Here is a 24016-nt window from a genome sequence, read left to right on the forward strand (position 1 = left end):
TGGATTCGTAACCATTGGAACTTCTGAGCTGGAGAGAGGCGAGATTTCTTCACGTTTATCTTGAATCCCAGGTGTTCTAGGTACTGGGTGACTTTGCTGCAGGATTTTAAACAATCCTCGGGCGATGGAGCCCAGACTAGCCAATCGTCGAGGTAGGCCATCACCTGGACGTCTCGGAGGCGGAGCTGTTGTACTATGGCGTCCGCCAGCTTTGTGAAGATCCGAGGGGCCACATTGAGGCCGAAGGGCATGGCCCTGAAGGCGTAGCTTTTCCTTTGTAGTCGAAATCCTAGGTAGGAGGAAGCGTGATGGTTCATTGGAACGTGCCAGTAGGCATCCGCCAGGTCTATGGAGACCGTGTAAGAACCTCGAGGCAGAAGGGTCCTTATTTGTTGAAGAGTCAGCATCTTGAACTTGTCGTTCGCTATGAACTTGTTGAGGGGGGATAAGTCCAGAATGACTCTGAGTTTGTCGGAGTCTTTCTTGGGGACACAAAACAGTCTCCCTTGGAACCTGGTGGACTTTACCTTCCTTATCACCTTCTTGTTCAAGAGATCTAGGACATATTCTTCCAGAAGGGGGGTTGATTGTTGGAAGAATTGCTGGAAGGTTGGGGGTGGTTGAGTCCAACTCCAGCCTAGACCCTTCTTGACGATGCTGTGTGCCCAGGGATCGAAGGTCCAACGATCCTGGAATTGGCGGAGTCTTCCTCCCACCGGAAGCACTTCATTGCTTCTGATGTCCCGAGGGTTTATTGCCTCGGCCGCTAGCTCCCTTTCCTCCTCTGCCTCTGGAGGGACGGCGAGACGCGTCTCTGCCTGCACCTCTGCTTGAGCCTCTACCTTCGGGACGAAAGGTAGTCGTCTGTTGCTCGAAAGCAGGGGTGAAAACCGGTGACTCTGACAAGACCGGTTGGGTGACCAGCTGAAAGGTCTGCTGTGGCTGAGCTGCCACTTGGGGAGTAGCGGGTCCCGGAAACTGTCGTCTTTGTTGACGTTGCTGGGGTTTCTGTTTGGAGGATTTCCTCTTAGGTTGAGGTCCGTCGTCCTGAGAGGATTTCCTCTTTTTTGACATGCCCCACTTGTGGAGAAGGTTCCTATTCTCCGTGGCGGCTTTGTCGGTGATCTCCTTCACGAGGTCAGAAGGAAAGAGGTGTTTTCCCCAGATGTTGGAGGAAATCAGCCTCCGGGGTTCGTGTTTCACAGTGGCACCTGAAAACACGAATTCACGACAGGCTCTCCGAGCCTTCATGAAGTGGTACATATCCTTCACCAGGGTTGCCATGTGGGATTTGGCGAGTACCATGTAGTGGTCTGGTACTCTGGTGTCACAGGCCATGATATCGAGTTGGACCTGGTGGGACATGGATACTGCGAGCCTCTCCTTCGTATCTTGTTCCCGACGAAGGAGGTGATCGTTGAGTTTCGGGAGGTCTTCGTTAAACTGACGTCCGGCGACGTCAGGATCTAGCTTTCCCACCACGAAAGTATGCTGGATGTCCTTCCAGTGTCGAGCGTTGGGGGGAGTCACTATGGAGAAGGGTCTTCACTCCTCCAGTGCAGGGCAGGCTTTTCCCTCTTCCACTGCCTTGAGGCACGCAGCGAAGGCCTTTTCCATGAAGGGAAGGACTGCATCGTCGGGTGCGACGTAGGTAGGGTGCTTCTTGCTCAGGGCCGGAAGCTTAGAGCAGGTAAAACCCCTACTTTTAAATGTATTGGCTAGCATAGCCTGGGCCTTCGCGAGATCGAACACTATCTCCTCCTTGGGTTCGGTCTCTTCTTTAGAGGCAGGTTCAGAACGAAGCCGGACGTAACAGTCCGGGTAGGCCTCGAAGTTTGGGAAGAACTCCACGTCTTCCAGGGGGACCGTGCCGATCTTGTCGCTGACGAAGATCCTGCCGGTCGCGATAACCATATGCTCAGCATACCTCCAGGGGTTGGCGTGTGAGCATGCAGGGAGATCCTTAACCGAGATCTTCTTCGGTTCTTTGGATCCTATCATGGACCTGATGAACTCCTGATTTTCTTTCAGCCTGTCGTCCATGATGGCTTTGATCATCCGGAACATTTCTTGGGCGGATGGCATGGGTTCCGGGGTAGCGGAGGTAGACGGGAGAGACACTTCCGTCGGTGTAGGAGTAGGGGCGGTGATGGAAGGAGGAGCGACCTCTTGCTCCGACTCGGCGTATTCCACCTGGTCCTCATCATCTTCCGCACCTTGAGCCATAAGGGTCTTCTCCGTGCCCTCCTAAATATCCGACATGTGTTCGTCGTTCTCGGAATCCAGGTGGCACTCGTGCATGGACTGGGCCATGACTACGTCTGGTTCCACCGTAATTTGGACAGTGGGGATCAAATCTTTGGGCACCACAGAATCAGGGGAGGCCTTTGGGAACAAAAGGGACCTCATTTCTTCAGTGGCCAGGTACGGTCCGGTGGCATTCTTCTGGAAGCCACGCACCCACTTGCGTAGCTTATCCCGAGAAGTGTCCCTGACCTCCGCTATGGGAGGGTTATGGAAGGCATCGACTAGGCGAGCCTGGCAGACCGTACAGTTCAGTGGGTCCCAGAATTTCAAATCCCCTTTCTTGTTAGCACAAGGGGCGTGAGTCCTACAAGCCGTATGCCCGTAGAAGTGCGGGCGTTTCACAGCGCAGAAGTCGAAATCACACTTCATCTGCTCCTCCTGTGGAAGAAAGAGAAAATGAGTATGGGGGGAGTCATAAGAATGGCTCTTAAACTAAGTTAATATTAATCATTAATTTTAACTTGATAAAGGGTGTGATGCACAGAGGATTGAGATAGGAAAGAAACATACTCCGTGCATCCCGCCCGGCTGGTTACCGTAAGCTTCATCCTTGGACAATCCGAGGTGACCGAAGGCACAGGATAGAATTCCAGTAGAAGTCCATAGGGCAGATGGAATTCCATGGGAATTGTTAAGGATAAGGTTGGGACTGAGGCCACTCAGTCCCAAATTAGGAGGCTAAAGGATCCCAAAGGGTAACGGCTTCCGGCAACCAGCCGCGCTAAGATACACGCAGCATGCTGGAAATCTGTAAAATGCAAGAAGACAGCATGATTGCCAGTAGAACAGTACTAAGATACTGATCCATTTACGTAAACAAGCCATCTGGTTGCAGTGTAGGGCTATCAGTATTAGATGATAGCTAGTAGAAGGGGGTGCAAGTCGTCTTGACGCCTCCGGAAGGTTCCGGCAGACCGCCGGCACGCCGGAGGCCGCTCCAGCAGAGTTTCTGGCATTAGGACAGACAATATAAAAGTCAAGAGTAATACCAGGGCGGCGGCCGCCGGCACAGCGGCGGCACGCCGGCAGAGGGAGCGGCGGCTCCGGCAGCCGGAGGTTGCCAGATTGGTGACAGGAACAAGGATGGTTATAGCAGAACCGGACTGCCGGCAGTGGATGCCGGCACTCCGGGGGCCGGCCCGCGGGCGGACGACCAAGCTAAGAGGAAGGGGGAGAGCCATCGGCTGGAAGCCGGCGGCAGGCGGCAGTCCCCCGGCACACGGAGGACTGGCGGCCAAGGGGATATGGAGTGAGTCACCAAGGTAGGAGGTGGGTATCACCGACAGTGGAGGCGGCAAGGGACCGGCACCCGGATAGTGAAAGAGACAGAGGGAGGGATGTAGGGGGTCCGGCCATGGACTCCCAGACATCCCCCCTGAGTGGGTGTACCCATGATAGAGGCTGACTCTATCACCCAGAAGCAGGGGCCGCAGAGGACCGGGAGCTAGGGTAGCCCAAGGGAGGGCTAGGGGACACCCACAGGGGGGGGGGTGAGACCCCTGCATACAGAACACATCCAGTGGCTAACCCCATAGGACACTATGAAGGGTATATGTACCAGAGCGGACTGTACACAGAAGCTCAAGGTAGCCCTATCACTCCACCCTAAGGAGGAGTTGTAGGACAGGGGACAGATGGGTATAGACTAACCTAAGTATAGGCTAGGCCATACAAGAGATAGGTGGGGAGGGGAGAAGAGAAGGGTCTTCCATGGAAGGGGTTCTGTACCAGAGCGGCCACTAAGGAAGAGAGGACACTCCCTAACCTAAGGTAAGGCAGCCTGACTGAAAACGGTGCATGGGTACAGTTTCAGCAAGGGACAGAATTAACCCCTCCAAAACCTAACCTAGAGCAGGGATGTACGTCCTGAACTAGGAAGGATTGAAGACATATCGCTATCGCAGGAAAGTCGTAGACTTAGTCCTAGCAATAGAGGAAGGGCTAGCCGTTCCTCACTCTCAGGCGCAACCCTAAGGGGGGTTCATTCCCTTAGGAAGGACAGAGAGGCGATAAAATACTCTGATAAGAGCTTGATCCCCTTACGTGGTAGGGGGAGCAAGGCTACACAGAGGGAATGCCCAAGGGCAGGGGGATGAAGGAAGCATATAGGGGTCCTACATGTAGGTTAGGTTAGGAAGGCACACTAACTAACCTATTCCCTATATGGTCCCTGAAGGCGAAAACACTTGCATCACAGTCAATAGTATTGTAAAATAATGCCACTATCTTCATAAGTAAGCCTAGGATCACTGATAAAAATCATGCATGAACACTGATATAGGCGCTCTGGCCTGGGGGCTATAGCAGCCAACTGGTATGGGGTCAATCGATGACCGGTAAAAAAGCGTCAAAACACGATATAAAAGTTCCTAGCTATGAAGACTAAATAAACTAATATTATCGATTAGTAAATAAGGCCGGAAGCGTTGTTGCGGCTAACTAAATAAGGCATGCAGAACAACAACGACGCCATAAAATGGCGGGTCCGGTTGAGGCACAGCTCTGCCACAAAACATCAAATATCTCGAAAAGTAATATTTACTTTACGGTCAGAGCTTAACTAAACAATACTGGAACCTTGTACTGTACTCAACTTTCCAGAAGAAGGCGAGGCCGAAGGTAGCGACATGATAAAGATGCAAGACGATAAAGTGAGCACAGGGAAAATCCGTCTAAGTAAGGCGAGCTACTGTACAAAGGATGAAGACGGACGTGACGTCATTTAGCAATGGCGCCCGTTTGTTTACGTCTCGAGTACCAAAAGTAGCCACGGACGAGATTAGCTGTGGAACGGCTCCCAGCTATTCTACGCCTTTACACACCGAAGGTTAACTCTGTTCGGGGTGTAGATAGCTATGTGGCGCGTTAATACATGCGTCCCCTGTTGATATACGATGTCTTAAAAGGGAAACCTTTAGGATACTCGCTCCAGAAGTTAGAATTCTGTGATAACCTGTGGTTAAATTCTCTGGGAATATCTTAGTAGTTATTTACCCAAGGAAGCTACCAAAAAGGAACCTTCCTTCAGGACGCCATGGCTTGAGCCCAAAAATACAAATTATCTACGAATTTGTCCTTTGTTCCGTAACTGACATACAAACCACGCTATTTAATAGAGGTCACTCACCCATTAGGAAGGGTGGACGTCCCAGCCAGTACTGGGTTTTGGCTTTGCCCGGGGGCTCGTTATTTGAGTGTCAGCACTCAAAAATAAGGAGCCCCTGCACCTCGCTAGAACCTTGCTACGCAAGGACTGCGGCCTACGCAAACTGTGTGTGAAGGTACAGTATAATAAAGTGTGACCCGTCCTAGGAAGTTGACCTGTACTCCTTTAGATGGAAACTTTACGCTAGGACTCTCCCAATACCACCTCGTCAAGGTATAGGGACGTGACAGTATTAGCTTAATACTAGGAACACAAGGAAACATGGTTTACCTGCAGTGGTTTGAGGTCAGCTGTGCAGAGAACCCAGGATGCTGCTTTCCCCAAGAGAGGGGAAGATGAAGAAAAGAATAAGGGCCAGACAAACCTTTTCATTCATGCAGACTAAAACCGGATAACAATGCCCTCAACTTTCTGCTACTTGTCCAATAAGGAGCTTGAGGTTTTAAACCAGCTGTTCTGCAGCCACCACAGGGCCGATAGAGAACATTTCGAGCCTCCTGTGGGTTACGTCTTGCAGGTAGTGGGCTGTGAAGGTCGTCTGATGCTTCCACATCCCAGCTTGGAGAACCTGCGTCACTGAGAAATTCTTTTTGAAGGCCAGAGACGTAGCTACGCCCCTGACATCATGTGCTCTAGGGCGACGTGACGGAGGAGCGTCTGGATTCAGGGACAGATGGATCACCCTGCGAATCCAAGCCGAGATGTTCTTGGTGACCCTCCTCTTGGTCCTCCCTGTGCTAACAAACAACGCTTGTACCTGAGGACGGACTGCAGCCGTTCTTTTGAGATATAGCCTCAAACTCCTTACTGGGCACAGTAGGAGATGGTCTGGGTCATCTGTTACAGAAAGGAGACTTGAAATCTGGAAGGAGTCGAACCGAGGGTCCGCTACCCCCGGATTCTGAGTCTTAGCAATAAACTCAGGGATGAATTTGAATGCTAACTCCCCTATCCCTTTGAATGGGCGATGTCATACGAGAGACCATGAAGTTCACTAACTCGCTTGGCCGAAGCCAACGCTAGCAGGAACACCGTCTTCCAAGTTAGGTGGCAATCTGAAGCCTGGCGTAATGGTTCATAGGTAGGTCTCTTAAGAGACCTGAGAACTCGAACCACGTTCCATGGAGGAGATCTCAATTCCGACTGAGGGCAGGTAAGTTCGTAACTTCGTATGAGTAGGGAAAGTTCCAGTGAAGAAGAAATGTCCATTCCTTTGAGCCTGAAGGCTAGACTTAAGGCTGAGCGATAGCCTTTCACTGCCGAGACTGAAAGGCGCATTTCTTCCCGCAAATACACGAGGAACTCTGCTATTGTTGGAATAGTGGCATCGAGTGGAGAGATACCCCTTCCACGACACCAACCATAGAAGACTTTCCACTTTGCCTGGTAGACAGATGCGGATGACTTTCGCAGATGTCCAGACATCCTGATCGCAACTTGTTGCGAAAATCCTCTCTCCGCGAGGAGATGCTGGATAGTCTCCAGGCGTGAAGTCGTAGCGAAGCTACGGCTTTGTGGAAGATGTTGGCATGTGGTTGTCAGAGTAGATCGTGTCACGGAGGGAGTTCTCTCGGATGTTCCGTTAGGAGCTGCAGAAGGTCCGGAAACCATTCCACGTGATGCCATAGCGGACCCACGAGGATCATTGAAAGATTGACCGATATTCTGGTCTTGTTGAGCACCATCCTCATCAGACAGAACGGGGAGAAAGGCATAAACGTCGATGTTGTCCCACCGTTGTTGGAAGGCATCTTGCCAGAGCGCCTTGGGATCCGGGACTGGGTGAGCAGTACAGCGGAAGCTTGAAGTTTAGAGCTGTTGCGAAAAGATCCACAGTCGGGGAACCCCACAAAGTCAGGACTTTGTTGGCTACTAGATGAACCAAAGACCACTCGGTACTCACTATCTGAGACGCCCTGCTCAGATTGTCGGCGAGCACATTCCTCTTGCCTGGAATGAAACGTGCCGATAGTGGAATCGAGTGGACTTCGGTCCATCTCAGTATCTCTACTGCAAGATGGGATAGCTGCTTCGAAAAGGTACCTCCTTGCTTGTTGATGTAAGCCACTACTGTGGTGTTGTCGCTCATCACCACCACAGAGTGACTTGCCAGGTATTGTTGGAACTTTTGAAGGGCCAAGAAAATGGCCTTCATCTCTAGAAGATTTATATGGAGATACTTTTCTGATTCTGACCACAGGCCTGAGGTCGTGTGGTGCAGTACGTCGGCCGCCCACCCTTTCTTTGAGGCGTCCAAAAACAGCATCAAATCTGGGGGGAGGACGAGAAGATCCACTCCTCTTCGTAGGTTCTCGTCTGTCACCCACCACTGGAGGTCCGTCAGTTCCGCAGGTCCCATATAGATCATGACGTCCGGGGAATCGTAACCTTGATTCCACCGGGACTTGAGTCGCCATTGGAGGGATCTCATCCTGAGGCGACCGTTGGGAACTAGACGAGCCAAAGATGAGAGGTGACCGAGGAGACGTAACCACGATTGGGCTGGAAGCTCTTCTCGTCTGAGAAAGGGGCTTGCGACCTTCCTCAGCCTTGCTGTCCTGTCGTCTGATGGGAAGGCTTTGTGGAGATTGGTGTCTATAATCATGCCTAGGTATACCAGTCTTTGAGTGGGAAGCAGAGAGGACTTCTCGAGATTTACCATGATCCCCAGATCCTGGCAAAGTACCAGAAGTTTGTCTCGGTGTTGAAGAAGGGATGACGCCGAGTCTGCTAGGATCAGCCAGTCGTCCACATAACGGAAGAGACGGATGCTGATCCTGTGTGCCCAAGATGATATTAGGGTGAACACTCTGGTGAAAACCTGTGGTGCTGTGGAGAGACCGAAACACAGCACCTTCAACTGGTACTCCTTGTTGTCTAGGCTGAATCTTAAGTACTTCCTTGAAGATGGATGGACTGGGATCTGGAGGTACGCATCCTTCAGATCCAGTGTACACATGAAGTCTTGTGGTCTCACTGCAAGTCTGACCGTGTCTGCGGTCTCCATGCTGAATGGGGTTTGTTTGACAAACTTGTTCAGAGCCGAGAGGTCGATGACTGGTCTCCAGCCTTCAGACGCCTTCTTTACAAGAAAGAGTCGACTGAAGGAGCCTGGGGACCCGTCGAGGACCTTTTGGAGAACGCCCTTCTTCAACAGGGTCTGGACTTCTGCCCGAAGGGCTTGCCCCCTTGCTGATCCCATGGCAAGGGAGCTCAATGACACTGGGTTCGTCGTCAGGGGAGGTAGAGATGTTGTGAATGGGACGCGGTATCCCTGATTGATTACGGAAATCGTCCAGGAATCGGCCCCGAGTTGCTGCCACCTGTCTGCGCAACTTTGTAGGCATCCCCCCACTGGTGGACATGCAGGGGGACTGCCAATCCTAGCGTTTGTGGCCTCGGCTGCTCCCTCTAGGATTCCCCCCCCCCTTATCTGCTTATCTCGGTGCTAGGGACCTTCTGATGGAACCTCTCAGCCACCGCATCCCGACGTTTCAGGATGGTGTTCGCCCACATGTTCGAGACTTGGTGGGCCAGAAACTCGATCGTGCGAGTGCCTGAGAGGAGGAACGTCTCCATAGCTTTCCTGGTACGTTCTTTGGAAAAATCCTCCGAACGTATCAGGATACCTAAGGTCCCTAACCAGATGTCGAGCCACGAAGTGGCTTGAATAGTACACTTCGCAACCTTCTCCTGATTAAGGATCTCAGTCGCCGAGAATGAGACCTGCCGGTTGGAGAGTCTCTCAAGAGGGACTCCCCTGGTAAGCTCTTCCAAAGAATGGTGAAGAGGAAGAGCTAAACAAGGCTCCTCTAGGATCTCGAAGTACCTCCTCTGCTGCACGCGAGGAGGTGGGAGAAGCTTGTTGCCGGCACTGGATCGGTTGGAGGAGGCTAACTCAGAGAGCTGGACCGCGATCTTGTCCCTGGTACTCTTAACTTCCTGAGACCAGGGCAGAGCTGCACTGGCCTTATAAGGTTTTCGAGTTCCAAATACTCGGTCCAAGACCGTGTCTTTGCCCTCTCCAGGGGGAACCTCTGGGTCGACAAACCCACTGAGAGTCCTCATACGAGTCAGAACCTGCCAAAATGCATGTTTCGACTCCAGTAGCTCTCCTCCGGATGTTGGACTCGCAGCGAAGTCTCCTGTCCCTAAAGGCTCTTCTTGGGGAGAATCGCAGACGTTCTCCGAGTGACTAGCTGGCTCCGTCTTAAGTCTCGTCGAGGATTTTAGTACTGTCTTAGAGTTCTTCGACTCCCTCCTGGGAGGGATGTAGGACTCCAACAACACGGAGGCAAGTTCTTCTCCGCCCCAACCCGGGAAGACTTTTCAGCGCGAGGTGGGATTTCCCTCATTGGTGCGATGAGGGAACGTCTCACCTCACATGACTCCCCTGAGGACGGGAAATCCTCGTCCGACAGGGAGGGAGAAAAAGTCTGGGGGGTGGGAGGGAACCTGCCTCGAGGGTTTATGAGGGGACAGTTTAGTTCTTGGAGAAGTCACCGCGTCCGAAACTCCTCTTTATCTCTTCAGAGGAGTAGACGCAGCCAAGGATTTGTGGCCCAATTCAAAGAGAACAGGCTTGAAAGCTTGTATAACCGCTCTGACTAGTGCCCCAAACCATGGCTGCTGGCTGACTGCTGCGCTGTCGGACACTCCCTCTGGAAGGACAGGGATCGACCGATCTCTGGGAGGAGTTTCCATAGGGGGGTTCGCCTGGAAAGAAAAAGAAGAAGAAATGTTCCTGGACCTTTCTGGAAGCTTCCCTTCCACTGGCGAGAGCGCTGTTCTGCACTTGCGGGGAGGGGAATGTGGCGATGGCGACCTTGCCGTCGTTGTTCTGCAGCCTCGCTCGCGGGAGGGTATTGGCACTCTCGCGGGGGAGTGCATTGGCGCTCGTGCGATGGGGAATACCCGGGGGCGCGCGCGGGGGACTGCTGATGTGCGTGCGTGCGTGCGCGGGCGAGCGATGGCACGTAGAAGCGTGCGCAGGAAACACAGGAGAGTGCGCAGGATGATGATTGTGTGCTCGCGTGCGAGCGGGTGAATGTTCGCTCGCGTTTGGCGCACAGGCGCGCAGGATCAGGATGTTGGTCCCGTGGGCGTGAGGGCGAGAGATCGCGCACCCCAGAGGATGTCGTAGGGCGCGCGCAGGAGAGATATCTCTTGCGTGCGGGCACGCAGTCGAAACCTGTGCGCGTGGGCGCGCATCTTGTGTGCGCGTGGGCGCGCATCTTGTGGGCGCGCATCTTGTGTGCGCGCGTCAGGAAGGCGGTGCGTAACTGCTGGAGGAGAAGGGCGTGGGCGTGCAGGGCGCGCGCGGGTATCCTCGTAGGCGCGAGCAGGTGATCGAGCGCGATTACGCGCTGGCGAGGGATGGCGCACAGGAGATAGCAGGCGGCGCGTTGGCGAGCGCTGCAGTGTAGGTGAAGTCCTAGACTTCCCTACAGCCCCCAGATCCGAAGATCGTGGGCGCGCAGGAGAGATGGCAGTACGTGGGCGCACAGGAGAGATGGCAGTACTTGAGCGCTATCGCGCGGGAGATCGTTGGCGCGTTGGCGAGCGCTGATGCGTAGGAGAGCGCTGGCACACAGTAGGTTAATGGCATACAGTGGGGAGCAGGTGAGCGCTGACGCGCTATCTCAGGTACAGCCTTACGTACAGGAGATCGTTGGCGTGCATGATCAACATGGCGCGTAAGGGACGTGTGCGCGCGGTGACGCGTACGCCCTTGTTACCCCTAAGGGACCGTTGCCCGACTATGATAGACAGGGTTCGTTGGCCCGTAAAGCGCATCAGCAGCCAGGAACGGCGACGGCAGGTCAGCAGGTCTGACGGGTGGAAGGTCGACGTGCCCTTTAAAAGGATGACCTTCCACCGAAGGGGATTGCGAACGATCCGCAGAGAGGTCCAGGACCGTAGCAGGAACAGTCGGTGATCGTTGACGAGGCTCCTCTGCGGCGGACTGCAACGACGATGATGAATCGAAGAGGCGCCTCCTCACCGCTTTATAAGGTGAAGGAAGGCCTCTCCGGTGAAGAGGAAGGCGAGCCTTGTGACGTATATGTCCTCTGGGGGCCGTTGGATCAGCAAGCTGACCTTTAGCAGTCCTCCGAAGAGGAGTCTGTGAGTGAACTCCCCCGAGGGGGAGAATCACCAGCAGGAGAGACTGTTGGACTTAGTTTCTCCCTCGTTGGTTGAGCAAGAACGGGAGAAACTAAGCCTTCAGCTACTGCGGGATGAGAAGAGGCAGAGGTATTAGGAGATACCACATTGGATACCTCTGACACCACAACGTCGACAATAGACAGACGACCAACCTTTGCCAAAGTCAGCGATTGCTTGACAGCGGCACCCAATCAGATGATGTCAAGAAGCGCTTCCTTGGAGGGCGAACCCTCGAGCCCCAAGGAAGACCAAAGCTGAAACAAATTTGTTAAAGTTAAATCCTCCCCCAGGGGTAGAGGTGGAGCTGCCACGCTAGGGGAGGCAACGGCATCTCTCGAACCCCGAGTTCGGGAAACAGAACCATGGTCTACGCTACCACTCGACGGTCTCTTGAAAGAGACCGATCGAGCGGGAGCTTCGGAGGAGATTTGAGTAACGGAAGAAGAGTCCTTGGGATTTTCTCCTTTCAAAGAAAACTTCGAAGGAGAAATATCCCGCCTGGACTTCTTCTTACGTCACCGAGAAAACCTCTCCCACTGGGAGGTAGACCACTCCCTACACTCACCACACTTATTACCACTATCACACCGTTGGCCTCTACAGTAAGGGCAAAGGGTGTGAGGGTCTGTCTCGACCGCCGACATGAATGTTCCACAGGGGCAGTCGGGTAATACAGGACAGGTGCACATAATCGCAGAGGCCAACTTCACACTCAAACCTGTAGAAGAAAAATCAAAAAGACATTAATGGCTGCCAAGAGAGAGGCGAGGATGAGAGCGGACACGTCCGACTACCATCCAAGCCGAGAGCAAAGTGAGCTCAAGCACAGGTGTGTGTGAGGGGGGAGGGTAGCAAGCTACCCTCCTCTACCCCCGCTAACTAGCGATGGGGTAGTAAACCCTCGTTAAAATTCTAATGGCTCGTCATTTCAGCTACGCCGAAAGTAATACCCCTATTAAATAGCGTGGTTTGTATGTCAGTTATGGAACAAACTCAACTTTCCAGAGGCAGAAGAGGCTGGAGATTGCATAATAAATCCTGATAACGAGAGAGCACTGGGAAAACCACCGAGCTAGATTGCTACAGAAAAATGAATGAAGATGGCAGATATTATAGCGCCATCTGGATAGGCGATTATAGCGCCATCTGGGTACTCTAACAGTAACGGAGGAAGGGAACTTTATAACGGCTCCTCTTTTATTTTGCCACTTTTCCCCTCGAAGCGTAAACGCTATGCGGGGTGCAGATTGCTATGTGGCGTGTCAAGAATACATCCCCTGATATCATGCGATATCCTAAAAAGGAAAACTTTAAGATATTCGCGCCAGGAGTTAGAATTCTGGAGACCTTAAGTTAAATTCTCTGGGAATGTCACTGTAGTCAAATATACCCTAGGAAGCTACTTAAAGGAACCTTCCATCAGGATGACATGGCCTGAGCCCAAAATATATATATATATATATATATATATATATATATATATATATATATATATATATATATATACATATATATATATATATATATATACACACATATATATATATATATATATATATATATATATATACATATATATATATATATATATATATATATATATATATATATATAATATATATATATTCATATATATATATATATATATATATATATATATATATATATATATATTTATATATATATATATACCGTATATATATATATATATATATATATATATATATATATATATATATATATATATATATATATATTTATATATATATATATATATATATATATTATATATATATATATATATATATATATATATATATATATATATATATATAATATATATATATACATATATTTATATATATATATATATATATATATATATATATATATATATATATATATATATATTTATATAAATATATATATATATATATATATATATATATATATATATATATATATATATATATATATATATATATATATATATATTTGGGCTCAAGCCATGTCATCCTGATGGAAGTTCCTTAAAGGCAGCTTCCTAGGGTATATTACAACTACGGCGATATTCCCAGAGAATTTACCTTAAGGTACCCAGAATTCTAACTCCTGGAGCGAGTATCCCTAAAAAAGACCTTAGGGATATCGTAAATATCAGTGGACGTATTCTTGACACGCCTCATAGCAATCTATACCCCGAACAGAGTTAACACTTCGTAGGGATCAAATGGCAAGAAAACGAAAACGATAAGAAAGGGGGGAGCCGTTCGTAAGGCATCTCTCCTCCCCGTTTCGAAAGCGTGCCCTGCGCCGCTCGCGGCGCCATCTGTATTCCTTTTTGCGTAGCTATACGACTCGGTGTTTTTCCCTGTATTACTACCAAAATCTTGGATTTTCTCGTTGATAATGCTTCTCCAACTTCTTCTGCCTCGGATAATTTGAGTACTATTTTTTTTATGTATAAATGTAGGCTCTTGTTTAAAATTAAAGTAATTAAAAGAGTTATCTTTGATACAAGAGCTGTTGCCTGCTGGAGGCATCATGGATGCTGTCGCTCGCTAGAATAGGATTTATTTGTTAGCAAGAGCGACGTTCCCAGCCCCTTTGCGCTTTAATAATTAGCTACTTAGCTTATTTAGAAATTCTGTTATGATGCGATAGTAGTGTGCCTGGCGAAAGTTTTGCCTAGGCTGACCAACACTAGTCTTCGTAGGCTAGCTGTTGGCCCATGTACTTCCTGCATGATAATTAGTCTTCCAAGTGTGATTTTTTATTGCTTTAAGCGTTAGGCAACGTTATACATATAAGCCCTTTTCAAGTACTTTCCAAGATAGTATTGGTGTGAGTTTCGGTGAATTAGGTAATCGATTCTCTTGGTGCCTAGGCTAGGTTGTCTTAGGTCATTATAATATTATCTGTTTCCCCGTTTGCTCCCTTCTCTTCGGGGAAGGGGCAAACCCTTTCCCTCTGTTTAAGCCTTAGGCTTAACTCTAGTGGTTTGTTTGAATTAAATTTCAAATATATCTATGCTGGAGAAGTACTGTACCTTCCTGTTCCAACTGATTTGGTTCAGAGGGGGACAGTACAGCAGTGTATTAGTCTGAGTCCGGGTTGGTCTAGCATGGGGCAGAGTCTCCCTTGCTGACTGACACGGGCATAAGGGGTTTATCCCCCTTGGATCACCTTGTTGGGTTCCAGTAGTGATCCCTTCGCTCGGTGACCCCTCAGACTTGTCCTCTTTGCCGTTCTGGATTCGGGATATGTTCCCTTTTCTGGAATAGCAATTCCTTCCTTGCCTTGGTTTTAGGGAGGCAGCCAGTAGTGCCGGCCTCCCTCTCGGGTTTTCTCTGGCTGAGATGAGCTCTCTTAGTTGGGAATGAACCTTAACCAAGGCAAGGTTGGATAGGACCCTCTGTCCTTCCCTTCTATTTTTCCCGTTTCCTTTGTGTCAGTCGTCCGCATCCGTACCTAGCCTAGGTTAGGATGGGGGAACTGACGTGGTCCCCTGTCGGCCGGCAGAGTGTGCCGACCGGCAGAGACCCTTTCTTTTGAGTGCTGCCCGGTCCTTTCTTGGTCCCTCCACCGCTGCCGTCTGTAGATTCAGTAAGCAGCGGTTAGGAAGCCTGACTTAGTGTCTCCCCTTCCTCTCGGCACTCTTTCGGGTGCCGGGCACAGAGGCTCATAGCCTCTTAGCCCGGCACTCATTCTGTTGTCTTCTTATGTGTTGTCCTTGCCGTCTGCCGGCCTAGAGGCCGGCCGCCGGTAGGGGGGGGTGTTCTCCAGTTCTCTTGCTGTCGGTCGGCGGTGGTTATATACCTTTGCCGGCCGGTCTCTTGCTCATCTGCCGGCCACTATGAGTGGCGGCCGGCAGCCGAGCGCTACCTGGTGTGGAGGCCAGCCGGCAGGGTTTGCCTACCGCTGCCGGCCGGCCTGCTACACTGCCCGGTTAGCCGGCCACTAAGAGTGATGGCCGGCAACACAGTGCTAACCGGGTGGCTGCGGACCGGAAACCACTGCCGGCCGGTTCAGGCATGGGATCTGGAGTTCTCCCCAATAGGGGTGATCTGAAGTTGTGTACTTGAGATCTACCTTTTGAAAAACGAGGGGGGGGGGGTACTGACCGGCAATAGCCGGCCGGCACACCACCCTCAAGTACTGTATCAGTTCTTTCTTGAGTGGTGTATTCAACCAAGGGAGACCATGATATAGTAGGTTACAACACTGTCTTTTCTAACTTACTTGTGTTACTTTGTGCAATCACTTGGTGTCGCCTTACAAGGATAAAAAGAGAATTCTTTTCATCCCTGGCCAGAATGGTAAAATTTTACCTTAGGTGTGAGCTACACCTAATTTCCTTGGGAAATATGATCTCTGGTTATTCTAGTAAAGACTAACTACGTGACTTTGGCTGGTGGGCTTCCACAGGTGATTGTGTGGGTTTCACAAGTAGGTGTCTTTCCCTTATTCTTTGTGAATACTCATATTTACATGTGAATTGAAATTCACTTGATATTCATGGAAATTTTCTTCTTTTACAGGAGGAGCATCCGAAGTGTGATAGTGTCTTCTGCAATGTCCGCAGCAAGAACTTTTGCGGACATGTCTCGTGTAGGAGGCACGCGGCTTGCGCAGCCTCCAATGATGACCATCGCTACTGGGATCCGCAGGTATGTGCAGTATGTACTAACCTGCTATCAGAGGCTTTTGAATCCCCTAGGTCGGCGGAGTCAAGGGATGCAGCGAGGGAGAAGCTCCGCTTATGGGTAAGGGGTTTTCAAAAGAACACCACTGGACCTTATCTTCCTAATGAGAAGATGAGGGCATACCTTTTTCCCAAAGCTTCCACTGACGCTGTTGTCCCCCAGCCTCGGCCGGAGATCCCTCTCGTCCAGATCCCAGTGGAGGAGGATGTTGCTGATGCCATGCAGGACATCCAGTTGGATGACAAGATGTCTGACTTGTCCGATCGTGCGGAACAGGATCTCCTCGCAGAGGGTGAGGAGGAGGATCAAGATCCTATTGCCGTGGAGGAAGAGGTTCCCGTACCTTCAGACGTTCCGGTTCAGATCCCTGAACCTATCCCCTCGACCTCGTCCACTCTTCCAGCAGAGCTAGGACAGGCTCTCTCTTCCATCGTTGGTATGATCCAACAGATGCAGAGGGAGAATAATCAGAAGGCCACTACTTTGGAGCTCCAGATGCAGAAGATCACAGCATCACGTGGACCTCCAAAGAAGCTCAACGTGAAGGACCTTCCTCTGTGCTCGGATGCCAACCCGTGGAGATATGCCGAGCACATGCCGATGACGATCGGGAAGATCGTCATGTCGGAGAAACTGGGCTCAGTTCCCCTTGAGGAGGTGGAATTCTGGCCCAGTAGAGGGGCCTACCCGGACTGTTATGTCCGTCTGAAGAAGGAGCCGGCCTCGAAGGAGGAGACGGAACCGAAAGAGGTGATCATCCTGGATCACTCCAAGGCTCAAGCTACCCTAACAGCTGCATTGAAGGAGAGGGGGTTCTCAAACTCTAAAGTTGCTGCTCTGAGTAAGAAGCACCCCTCCTTTGTATCCTCCCCGGCTAGGGCCTTCCCCTTTATGCAGAAAGGGTTCGCGGCCGTCTTGAAGGCGGTTGAAGCTGGCAAACCGTGTCCATCTCTGGAGGAATGCAAACCACTGTCGTTGGCCTTGCCGCTGGATAATAAGGACTGGAAGGAGGTGCACCTCACTTTCTCGGTTGGGAAGTTGGATGCCGACATTGCAGGTCAGCAGTTCGGCGAAAACCTTCCCAAGTTGTCGGAATTCCTCCTACGGAGGGAATTGGACACAAAGGAGCGCCTGGCAGCCTCGATGTCTCTCCAGACCAACATGGAGACAATGGCTAGCGACCCCAAGATGCCTGAGATGTTTATGGTAATGGCCAAGATCCATCTGGCCACGGTGACTAAGGACCTCTATTGCTTTGTCAAAGCGAGGAGGGCCTGTAGAGAGTTTGTTTTCGCCTCGGCCACAGTGAGGCATGAACCCAAGAGGCTCATTTCATCCAGCATCTGGGGTAAAGATCTCTTTCCCAACGATGTGGTCAAAGAGGTGGTGGACAAGGCAGCCACTGAGAACCGTAATCTTCTCCTTAAGTGGGGCCTGTCCCTTAAGAGGAAGTCTTCTCCTGATGAGGGCCCTCAGCCGAAAGGAAAGGCGAAGAAATCGAGGTTTTCCTCCCGTCCAGCCAAACCTTTCAGACCACAAAGACAGCAGCAGCAGCAGCCAGCTTTGCCTCCGGTACCACAACTGGTAGCCCAGACCCCGACCACCTTCCAATGGGTACCCCAAGCCGTGTCATCAGCATCCCCGGCATTCAATCCAGTGTTCGAAGGGCAATCGACCACGTTTCGAGCAAAGCCCAGAGGTGCAGCCAGAGGTTCGACGAGACGCCCCTCTAGGGGACGAGGATTCAGAGGTGGTCGCGGCCAGGGAGGCAAGACTGCAGGGCAGTCAAAGTGAAGTGTCGCCGGTAGGTGGGAGACTTCAGTATTTCCGGGATCGCTGGACCTTCGATCCCTGGGCCCACAGCCTGCTCAAAAATGGACTGGGTTGGAGTTGGTACAGTACTCCGCCCCAGTGCCCTCAATTTTTCCAACACTCCACCCCCGTTTTGGAGAAGTACATCCAAGATCTGTTGGAGAAAAAGGTGATCCGGAGGGTAAAGTCCATCAAGTTTCAAGGGAGGCTGTTTTGTGTTCCCAAGAAAGACTCGGGGAAACTCAGAGTCATTCTGGACTTGTCACCACTCAACAAGTTCATAGTGAACCACAAGTTCAAGATGTTAACGTTACAACACATAAGGGCCTTACTGCCCAAGAGGGCATATACCGTCTCCATCGATTTGTCAGACGCATATTGGCACGTTCCAATAAGTCGCCGTCTCTCCCCCTACCTAGGATTCAAGCTACAACAAAAACTTTATGCTTTCAGAGCGATGCCCTTCGGGCTAAACATAGCCCCAAGGATCTTTACGAAGCTTGCGAGCGCAGCGCTCAAACAGTTACGCCTAAAAGGGTTCCAGGTAGTAGCCTACCTGGACGATTGGTTGGTGTGGGCAGCATCCAGAGCGGAATGCTTGCAAGCTTCCCAACAAGTGATTCAGTTCCTGGAATATCTAGGTTTCATGATCAACAGAAAGAAGTCTCGTCTTTCTCCAGCTCAGAGGTTCCAGTGGTTGGGAATTCACTGGGATCTAGTGTCACACCGTTTTTCCATTCCGATGTCGAAAAGGAAGGAAATAGCGGGGTCTGTCAGGAGACTTCTAGGTTCCGAGAGGATATCAAGACGCGAACAAGAGAGGGTTTTGGGCTCTCTTCAGTTCGCATCAGTAACAGACCCAGTGCTAAGAGCACAGCTAAAAGATGCAGCGGGAGTATGGAGAACCTTTGCATCGAAAGAGCGAAGGGACTTGAAGAGACCGGTTCCACTTCGGCTACGTTCTCTTCTCAGACCGTGGTCTCAAGCCAGTCGTCTAAAGAGGTCACTACCTCTTCAACCACCCCCCACCCCCCCGTCAGTGACAATCCACACAGACGCCTCAAAGGTAGGGTGGGGGGGTCACTCCCATCGGAAAAAAGTGCAAGGGACCTGGTCCAAGCTATTTGGGACTTTTCACATAAACTTTCTAGAAGCTATGGCAGTGCTTCTTACCCTGAAGAAAGTATCCCCACGTCACTCGATCCATGTAAGGTTGGTACTGGACAGCGAGGTGGTAGTGAAATGTCTGAATCGGCGGGGATCGAGATCCCCACCTCTCAACCAGGTAATGTTAGCCATATTTCGACTGGCGGAGAAGAAGAAGTGACACCTGTCAGCAGTTCACCTTCAAGGAGTCCGGAATGTGACCGCGGACGCTCTATCCAGGGTTACACCGATAGAGTCGGAATGGTCCCTAGACGCAGGATCATTCTCCTTCATCTTGAGACAAGTCCCAGAACTGCAGATAGACCTCTTCGCGACGAAGGACAACAAGAAGCTGCCGAAATATGTGTCCCCATACGTGGACCCCTTGGCGGAAGCAGTAGATGCGATGTCCCTCGATTGGAACAGATGGTCCAGGATCTACCTGTTTCCCCCTCACAATCTGATGTTGAGGGTCCTCAACAAACTGAGATCCTTCAAGGGAGTAGCAGCAATAGTGGCCCACAAGTGGCCGAACAGTGTATGGTTCCCTCTAGCTCTGGAACTACGACTAGAGTTTCTACCACTCCCGGACCCAGTTCTGTCCCAGCAAGTCCAGAAGTCGACTGTCTACGCTTCATTACAGAGAACCCGGACCCTGCAGCTCATGATTTTCTCTCCCTAGCGGTGAAGAAACGGTTCGGAATCTCGAAAGATAGCATCGACTTCCTGGAAGAATATAAGTGTAAGTCTACTAGAAGGCAGTACGAATCAGCATGGAAGAAATGGGTAGCCTTTGTCAAAGACAAGAACCCGCAAGAGATCTCTACGGAGTTCTGCCTATCCTTCTTCATCCACCTCCACGGACAGGGGCTGGCGGCTAACACGATTTCTACATGTAAGTCAGCTCTGACAAGACCCATTCTATATGCCTTCCAGGTAGACCTTGCTAACGAGATGTTTAATAAGATCCCGAAGGCCTGTGCTAGGCTTAGACCATCAGCTCCTCCAAAGCCTATTTCGTGGTCGTTAGACAAAGTCCTTCATTTTGCCTCATTACTGGATAATGAGGAGTGCGCATTGAAGGACCTGACTCAAAAAGTGATCTTCCTTTTTGCCCTTGCTTCTGGGGCCAGAGTTAGTGAGATTGTGGCCCTCTCGAGAGAGGAGGGCCGGGTTCAGTTCCTGGATGGGGGAGAACTGAACCTGTTTCCGGACCCTACGTTTCTCGCTAAGAACGAGTTGCCCACCAACAGGTGGGGCCCCTGGAGAATCTGCCCTCTGAAAGAAGATGCATCTCTATGTCCCGTAGAATGCCTAAAGGTCTATCTTCGTAGAACTTCAGACTTCCATGGGGGCCAACTATTCAGAGGAGAAACATCGGGCTCGAATTTATCTTTAAATCAGCTTAGGGCGAAAATTACATATTTTATTCGCAGAGCGGATCCTGACAGTTCACCCGCAGGTCATGATCCGAGGAAAGTTGCTTCATCCTTAAACTTCTTTAACTTTATGGATTTTGAACACCTTCGTTCATACACTGGCTGGAAGTCTTCCAGGGTATTCTTTCGCCACTATGCTAAGCAAGTGGAGCAGCTAAAGAGGTCTGTGGTAGCAGTTAGTTGCGTCGTGAACCCTGCTGTTTAACTCTGCGAGGAACAGTGGAATTATTTGGGACTTTGATTCTTGGGTGAGTGGATAGTTATATGCGTTGATATAACTAGTAGTGAAGGCTCTGGGAGCCCACAGTGACTGGTCCAGCGTTATGGTGATGGTAGCACAAGTACAGACAGGTGTGCCGAGCGTTGCTAACGCTAATGTCAGCAGATAGTAACATGGACGTTAACTTTGATCCCTTGGTATGCGATAAGTGACCTGATTGTTTTCTTTCAGATAACCATTCATCCATGCACTACGGTACTTGTGTAAATTGTTGGTCATCCACCTATCATATGTATATATTTATGGTAACCATGTCTATTTATTGTTACTCAATAAACTTGTTCTCGGGAACCTTGCGTCTCCTTCACCTATATTGATTTCATGTTAATTATTGAGCATTTAGCCTATGTATATTAATCGGGGATATCTATAATAGCCTATTCCTTAATGCAAGCCTTATTGCACTGGTTTATACTTTCCTTAGCATAAAGGGCTCCACCCCTCTTTGAGGACGGTGGCGGCAGCAAGTTTAATCCTACGCAGATATAACCTTTTTGTCTATTTTACCTCGACCAGGGTGCTGGTCGGGATTTTTTCCCTTGGATGCTATAGTTCCGTAAAGACTATGCTTTACTTCATATAGAGTGAGACCACTATATTGTACTGGCTGGCGAGTGATTCATACATAGGTATATGTACTCTTCGTTCATTTCTAGAGTCTAGTAGGACTCCTCCCTGTAGGGGGCAGGAAGCGCTTTCATGGCTTATGATTAGTGAAAAGATGTATAACGGTAACATCTTAGGTCTTTCAGTCGAGTTGACTAAGAAACTCCTGAGGAGTACGGCACGTATTGAGAATCCACAGATACAGTAATGCTCTGGTATACTTCCATCAGGACGACATGGCTTGAGCCCAAAAAACGGATTTTGAGCAAAGCGAAAAATCTATTTTTGGGTAAGATGGCCATGTCGTCCTGATGGACCCGCCCTGTTCCTTTTCAAAAAAAAAAAAAAAAAAAAAGAGAAAAGGGTTGTAGGACCCCTCCCTACATACAGTATCTGTAGCACCTCGTGTATCGCTACAAGGAATACAGATGGCGCCGCGAGCGGCGCAGGGCACGCTTTCGAAACGGGGAGGAGAGATGCCTTACGAACGGCTCCCCCCTTTCTTATCGTTTTCGTTTTCTTGCCATTTGACCCCTACGAAGTGTTAACTCTGTTCGGGGTATAGATTGCTATGAGGCGTGTCAAGAATACTTCCACTGATATTTACGATATCCCTAAGGTCTTTTTTAGGGATACTCGCTCCAGGAGTTAGAATTCTGGGTACCTTAAGGTAAATTCTCTGGGAATATCGCCGTAGTTGTAATATACCCTAGGAAGCTGCCTTTAAGGAACTTCCATCAGGACGACATGGCCATCTTACCCAAAAATAGATTTTTCGCTTCGCTCAAAATCCGTTATATATATATATATATGATTTTAACCCATATTACTATGAGTTTAAGCCTTTACACAAGCTAGTACTTACCAAGGGCCTGGCATCCATGCAACTTTTCCCAGAATACTTTGTTGTCCTGCAAAAGGATGATTTACTTAATATTCTCCCTCATATGTAAAGAAATTACTTAATATTCTCCCTAATATGTAAAGAAGTTAAAACTAATATTAAAATACAAAGTTAAGGGTAGGAAGTTTAGGTATTATTGTACTGTATTACAGGGCAATGTAACCTAGGAAAAGAACTACTTTTTTTTTTATCGAAAAAATTCCGCTCTCCTCGAAAATGACACTCGTTCCCGTCGCAAATGAATGGTTTCAGAAATATGACAAATTCGTAGATAATTTGTATTTTTCCTAACTTTACAAACCTTAGCTATTTATTAGGGGTTATACTTTCGGCGGAGCTGAAATGAAGAGCCATTAAAATTTAGCGAGGGTTAACTACCCACACCGCTAGTTAGCGGGGGTAGGGCGGGGTAGCTTGATACCACTCCCGTTCACACACCTGTGATTTAGTCACTTTGCTTGGAGGTAGGACTTCAAGAGGGATAGGGATGATGGGCAAGTTTGTATAAATAGATAAGGTTTGTATAGTTAGGAAAAATACAAATTATTTACGAATTTGTCATTTGTTCCGTAACTGGAATACAAACCACGCTATTTAATTGGAGTGACTCACCCATTAGGAAGGGTGGACGTCCCTGCCAATCTGGCTTTTGGCTTTGCCTGGGGACTCCTTATCTGAGTATGTTAGTACTCAAAAATAAGGAGTCCCTGCCCTCGCTAAACCTTGCTACGCAAAGTCCGCGGCCTACGCAAGCTGTGTGTTGAGACATGCAAAAGTGTGACTGTCTAGGTAAAGTTATTCCGAGTCTATGTAGGAAAAACCTGATGTAACCAAGACTTCCCAATACCACCTCGCCAGGGTATGGGGACACAACAGTATTAGCTTAATACAGTACTAGGTACATAAGGGAGCATGGTTTACCTGCAGTGGTATGAGGTCAGCTTATGCAGAGAACCCAGGATGCTGCTTTCCTCACGAGAGGGTAGGATGAAGAAAAGAATAAGAGCCAGTTAAATCTTTTCATTCACGCAGACTAAAACCGGGTAACAGTGCCCTCAACTTTCTGCTACTTGTCCAATAAGGAGCTTGAGGTATACAACCAGCTGTTGTGCAGCCACCACCAGACCGATAGAAGAAAGGTTGTGAAAGTCACCTGGAGCATTCACTTCCTTTCTTGTAAAACCTGCGTCACAGAGTAATCTGCTAAGAAGGACCAGGGGCATAGTTATGCCCCTGACACTGTGAGTCGTCATGTCGAGATGATGTTTTGGTGATCCTCCTCTAGTCTCTCCCAGTGCTGACAAGAGAATGGACCCGGGCAGGCTGTTGCCATTTTCTTTAGGTAAAGTCTCATACCTTACCCTGGGTACAGTAACGGATGATCTGAGACTTGTGTAGGATCCGTCACCTCTGGAGACTGTCTGGCGACATACTCAGGGACGAAACTGAACACTGTCTTTCGCCCTTCTCAATAACGGGCGA

General features: G+C 49.6%; 1 protein-coding gene across 1 annotated transcript in view; it reads right to left on the reverse strand.

The window, feature by feature from the left end:
• Positions 1-22542, reverse strand: part of LOC137629500 (zinc finger protein OZF-like) — a 57674-nt gene extending 35132 nt beyond the window's left edge. Inside the window, exon 1 of the mRNA XM_068360853.1 lies at positions 22496-22542. The gene's annotated coding sequence lies outside the window, so the exon portion shown is untranslated. The remainder of the gene's footprint in view (positions 1-22495) is intronic.
• Positions 22543-24016: the final 1474 nt, after the last annotated feature.

This window comes from Palaemon carinicauda, chromosome 37, assembly GCF_036898095.1.
Source record: "Palaemon carinicauda isolate YSFRI2023 chromosome 37, ASM3689809v2, whole genome shotgun sequence".
Taxonomy (NCBI): Eukaryota; Metazoa; Arthropoda; class Malacostraca; order Decapoda; family Palaemonidae; genus Palaemon; species Palaemon carinicauda.